The following is a 6178-nucleotide window of genomic DNA, read 5'->3' on the forward strand; positions in this document are numbered from 1 at the left end:
ATGTCTTCTTTTGAGAAATGTCTCTTCAAATCTTTGGTCCATTATTTGATAGGATTATTAGATTTTTTTCCTATAGAGTTGTTTAAACTCCTTACATATTCTGGTTATTAATCTCTTGTCAAATGAGTAGTTTGAGAATATTTTACATTTCCATTTTTTTGCTGTCCTCTTCAATTCCTTTCATCGATGTTTTATTGAAGAAACTGAAATTATGTTTTATAGTTTTCACTATAGAGCTTTTTCACTTTGTTGGTTAATTTTTAGATATTTAATTTTATTTGTGGCTATTGTAAATGGGATTACTTTTTAAATTTCTTTTTCAGATTGCTTATTCTTGGCATATGGAAATGCTACTGATTTTCGTATATTGATTTTGTATCCTGCAACTTTATTGAATTTTTTATTAGTGCTAATTGTTTTCTTGTAGAGTCTTTAGATTTTCCAAATAAAAGATCATATCATTTATACACAGGGATAATTTGACTTCTTCCTTTCCAACTTGGATACCCTTTATATCTTTCTATTGTCTGATTGCTCTAGCTAGGATGTCTAGTAATACATTAAATAAAAGTGGTGACAGTGGGCATCCTTGTTGTGTTCTAGGTCTTAGAGGAAAGACTTTCAGTTTTTTTCCTATTCAGTTGATACTAGCTGTGGGTCTGTCGTATATGGCTTTTATTATGTTGAGGTGTGTTCCTTCTATCTCCACTTTTTCAAAGGTTTTTATCATAATGGGATGTTGAATTTTATCAAATGTTTTTTCAACATCAATTGAAATGATCATATGGATTTTATCCTTTATTCTGTTGATATGATGGATCACATTGATCAATTTGCATATGTTGAAGCATCCTTGCATCTCAGAGATAAATTCCACCTTATCATGGTGAATAATCTTTCTAATATATTGTTAAATTTGGTATGCCAGTATTTTGTTGAGGATTTTTGCATCAATATTCTCCAGAGATATTGGCCTGTAGTTTTCTGTTATTGATGTGCCTTTGCGCAGTTTTGGTATTAGGGTAATACTGGCCTTGTAGAATGAGCTGGGAAGCATTCCTCCCTCCTCTGTTTTCTTTAATAGTTTGAGTAGGATTTGGTATTGTTTCTTCTTTAAGTGTTTGGTAGAATTTGGTAGTGAAGTCATCAGGTAATGGGCTATTTTTTACCGGAATAATTTTTATTATGACTTCTATCCTGTTACTTGGTCTGTTTGAGTTTTGAATTTCTTCCTGGTTCAATCTTGGTGGGTTGCATGTATGTAGAAGTTTGTCCATTTGTTCTTGATTTTCCAATTTAATGGCATATAGTTGCTCACAGTAGTCACTAATGATCCTTTGAATTTCTGCAGTATCAGTTTTAATGTCTCCTTTTTCATTTCTGATTTTATTAACTTCATCACCCTGCATTTTAACTTTTTGTTGTTTCTGTTTATGTACTTTTGTATTATGTGTTAAAAAGTTGTTGTAATTATTATTTTGATTGGCTCATCATTTAATCTTTCTACTTAGAGTAAGAGTAGTTACACATCACAATTACATTGTTATAATATTCTGCGTTTTTCTGTGTGCTTACTATTACCAGTGAGTTTTGTACCTTCAAGTTATTATTAATTGGTGATTAATATCCTTTTCTTTCTGATTCAAGTACTTCCTTTAGTATTTCTTGTAGGACAGGTCTGGTATTGATTAAATTTCTCAGCTTTTGTGTGTCTGAGAAAGTGCTTATTTCTCCTTCATATTTGAAGGATATTTTTGTCAGGTATGCTATTCTAGGATAAAAGTTTTTTGTCCCCTCTCTCCTAGCCTGTCAGGTTTCAACTGAAAAGTCTGCTGCCACACCTATTGGAGCTCTATTTTATGTTATTAGTTTCTTTTTTCTTGCTGCTTTTAGGATCCTTTCTTTATCTTTGACCTTTGGGAGTTTGATTATTAAATAACTTGAGGTAGTCTTTGGGTTGAGTCTGCTTGGTGATGTATAATCGTTTTTTGAACTAGGATATTGATACCTATCTTTAGGTTTGGGAAGTTCTCTGTTATTATTACTTTAAATAAAGTTTCTACCCATATATCTTTCCCTACCTCCTCTTTAAGGCCAATAACTCTTAGATTTGCTTTTTTGAGGCTATTTTCTAGATGCTATATGCATGCTTCATTTTTTTAATTCTTTTTTTTCTTTTGTCTCTTCTGACTGTGTATTTTCAAATAGCCTGTCTTCAAGCTCACTAATTCATTCTTCTGCTTGATAGATTCTGCTGGTAAAAGACTCTTATGCATACTTCAGTATGTCAGTTGCATTTTTTCAGCTCCAAAATTTCTGCTTGATTCAGTATAATTTTTTCAATCTCTTTGTTAAATTGTTATGATAGAATTCTAAATTCTGTGTGTTATCTTGAATTTGAGTTTCCTCAACATAGCTGTATTAAATTTTCTGTCTTAAAGGTCACATATGTCTGTTTCTCCAGGATTGTTCCCTGGTGCCTTATTTAGTTCATTTGGTGAGGGCATGTTTTTCTGGATAGTGTTGATGCTAGCAGATGTTCTTCAGTGTATTGGCGTTGAATAATTAGGTTATTTATTGTAGTCTTCACTGGCTGGGCTTATTTGTAGCATCCTTCTTGGGAAGGCTTTCCTGATATTTGAAAGGACTGAGGTGTTGTGACCTAAGCTGTATATGCTTTAGGGGACATACCAGGCTCATTAATGCTGTGATTTTTGCAGACTTTTAGAGGTACTGCCTTAATGTCCTGGACAAGATCCAGGAGAATTCTCTGGATTATAAGGCAAAGACTCTTGTTCTCCTCACTTATTTTCTCCCAAGCATACACAGTCTCTCTCTCTGTTCTGCACCCGCTAAAGCTTGGGGGGTGGAGTGACATAAGCACCCCTGTTGCCACCACCACTATGACTGCACTGACTCAGACCTGATGCCAGCACAGCACTGGGTCTTACTCAAGGCCTGCTGGAACCACTCCATGGCTTCTGCCTATGTTTCCTCAAGGCCCTGGGGCTCTACAATTAGCAGGTCGAAAAGCCATTTGGGCTTCTGTCCTTCCCTTCAGGGTAGCAAGGGCACCCAGGCCCTGGGTGGGTCCAGAAGTTCTGTCTGGGAGTCAGGTACTAGATTTAACTCCTTGGAAATCTACCTGATGTCCTACTGCATTGCGGCTGAGCTGGCACTTAAAGAGTAGGAAGATGCCATCCTCCCACTCTTTTTTCCCCTCTCCAAAGGCTGAGGAGCCTCACACCAAAGCCACCGCCACCCGAGTCCACAAGGAGTACTGCCAGACTACAGCAGATGTTACTTAAGGCCCATGGTTTTTTAAGTCAGCTTGTGGTGAACACTGCCTGGCCTGTTACTCATCCTTTAGGGCAGAGGGCTCCCCTCTGGGCCAGGGCAGGTCCACGAATGCCATCCAAGAGTCAAGAGCCCACTAGGTGCTTTAACTCCCTCTGGCTGTGCTGGTATCTACGGTGCAAGAAAAAGTCGCCTTAACTATTCCCTCTGCTTTTCTTCAACAGAAGGAGTTTTGCTGCTAATATGCTGAGTCTCTCCTGAAGCCAGGAATTTTGAGAGGCTCACCAAGGCCCTTGATGTAGTACCTGGGTATCACTATTCCTTATTCAGGGCCCAAAGGCTCTTCAGTTAGCAGGTGATAAATGGTGCCACGACTGGGTCCTTTTCTTCAAGGCAGCGAGTTCTCTTCTGGCCCAGGTATGTCGAGAAATGTCACCTGGGCGCTGGGGCCTGGAACAGGCATCTCATGACTGAATAGTGCTCTACCCTGCTGTGGCTGAGTGTGTAACCTAGATGCATCTTTGTAATATTTTTGATCTATTATTTGGCAAAGACAACTAAACATACCCACTAGTGTATCATTTCTGGTGAGATTAAAGTTTATGTATATATATTTATGTATATATATAAATTTGTGTATATATAATATATATTTACATATATAAGTGATATGTATATATAAACATATAATATATCATATATAATATAATGTAAGGTAGACATTATATAATATATAAATATATTATGTATAATATAGACACATATATTTTTATAAAATATATGTAAATTTATATAAATATATATAAAACATTCATATAAACATATATAAATATATATAAATATATTTATATAAATTTACATATAATATATATTTGCATGTAAAGGCACTGGGCCTAGTGCCTTTATTCATCTCAGTTATTGCTGGGTTAGTGAAAGTGATGCAAACATTCTCGACCCTGCCCACAGGAATGGCTGCAGAGTTCAGTGTTTAATTGCTTTGAATATCATTGAAAATGACTTTTCATTTTGAGTATTATGGCTTAAGTAGTAACTATATTTTTACATAAATATTTATGTTTATAAAGTTTTATATATATAAATATATATAAATTTATATATACAAAGACTTTATATATATAAAACACTTGAATGCTTCATTCTTTAACAACCACAAAAGTACCCCAGGACATCAAAATAGTTTTTTCCAGTTTTGGGGAAAATGAGTAGTATACTTGAAGGGCTTTGCCAGCATCATGCTGCTAAATGTTTACCTGCGTGCCAGTTAAATGGTCTCAGGTGAATTTACTTTTACCCCCTCCAGGAGCAGGACAATTGTAGGAATTTTCACTGCAGGCTTCACAATATGCACCACAATATCTCAGTGCAGCAGAACTGTCACTCTGGAGTGGGTCTGAAGAGCAGTCAAAGAAAAGTTAAATTGCTTTACCTTAGGCTTGCTCAGTTAACTTTGGAGAATATTTCCATATTTGTGTTTGAAATCACAACTTGTCCTCAGGATTGAATCCTGAGGAGAAAGTCATTCCTCAGTCTGTTTTTGCTGACGATATGCTGACCCATGACAGCTTCATATCTGGACCGTATTTTCATCCCATGTGACTGAATGGCAAAATATCAAGTTCAATATTTTAACTTTTAAACAAAGAAAAATTCTGGAAAGAGTTTTGCTTCTGACACTTGGACTCACTTAATCCATCATGCATTCACTCATTCATTTCCTTTAAAACACATTTGTTAAGTACCAATTATGGTTCAGATTTTACACAAGATGTTGCAGATATGACAAAGAATAAAAAAATCCTGCCTTAGTGAGCTCAGAATCTAGTGAAGAAAATGAAATATAAATAATATTAATACAAAGTTATAACTACAGCAGCATGTTTAAAAACACAACTTAAAACAACAAATAGTTTTATCCGAAGCTGGATCTTTAAGGTTCTTCACAGAAAAACAGAGTAAGGCCCACAGAGGTTTAAAATGCTTCCTTCTTGGAAGTGAAATCTCAGGGCTATGAACGTTTAAAGCAGGATAGATTAGTCTACCTTGGGTATTCGGGAGATGGACTGTCTATGAGGAGAAGGAATTACACAGACGAAAAAATGAAGTCTCAGTGAAGAGAAGGGTAACAAAGGCTTAAAGGTGGGAAGATGATTTTATATCTATCTCAAGGCCATGCTGTAAAATATGCTATGAATCTTCTTCCTTTAGCGAGTATGAGCAGTAAAGCGTTACCATGGTGTTTTTTGTAGATAAATGGGATACTTTTCAGAATGATTGTCATTTGCATATTCCAAGTCACTATTACCACCCAAATGTGTAGAGTTGTTGAGGCCAAGATCCCAGGTTAAGACAAACAGCTCCATTTTGTCCTGCAGTCATAGGTAGTGCCACTAACACTGCCCAAGAGCCTCAGTAGTCCCTGGTCACAGAAAATCCCATGAAGAGATGTAGCCAACATCCTCCCCGATAAATAAAATTAACCTCCTTAATCATGTGGATGGGGTGAGCGGAGGGCAGTACCATACTCACATAAGGATATCACCTTTAACCCTAGGCTATGATACCTGCCAGTAGTGACACTCTATAGCTCAATTTACTTATCTTTAGCCTTCTGCAGTGGCAAAAAAGTTATAGCCATTTATTTAATTCAGCAGGAGATTGTTGAGTAAATGCATTGTCTATTGTCATTAGGATTTGGTCTTGCACATAAATACACGTTGTACAAGGTTGCTTCTCCAAGCTACTTACGACAGAGTACAGTAAGTTAAAATAGTTTTCTCTCCTATCTACTTTAAGTATCATTACTTTTTGACTGTCCCTCATGGAATTATAGAACTTTTAATCAAGAAAATATTTTAGTACA

The sequence above is a fragment of the Rhinopithecus roxellana genome, chromosome 7 (genome assembly GCF_007565055.1).
Source record: "Rhinopithecus roxellana isolate Shanxi Qingling chromosome 7, ASM756505v1, whole genome shotgun sequence".
NCBI classification, from domain to species: Eukaryota; Metazoa; Chordata; class Mammalia; order Primates; family Cercopithecidae; genus Rhinopithecus; species Rhinopithecus roxellana.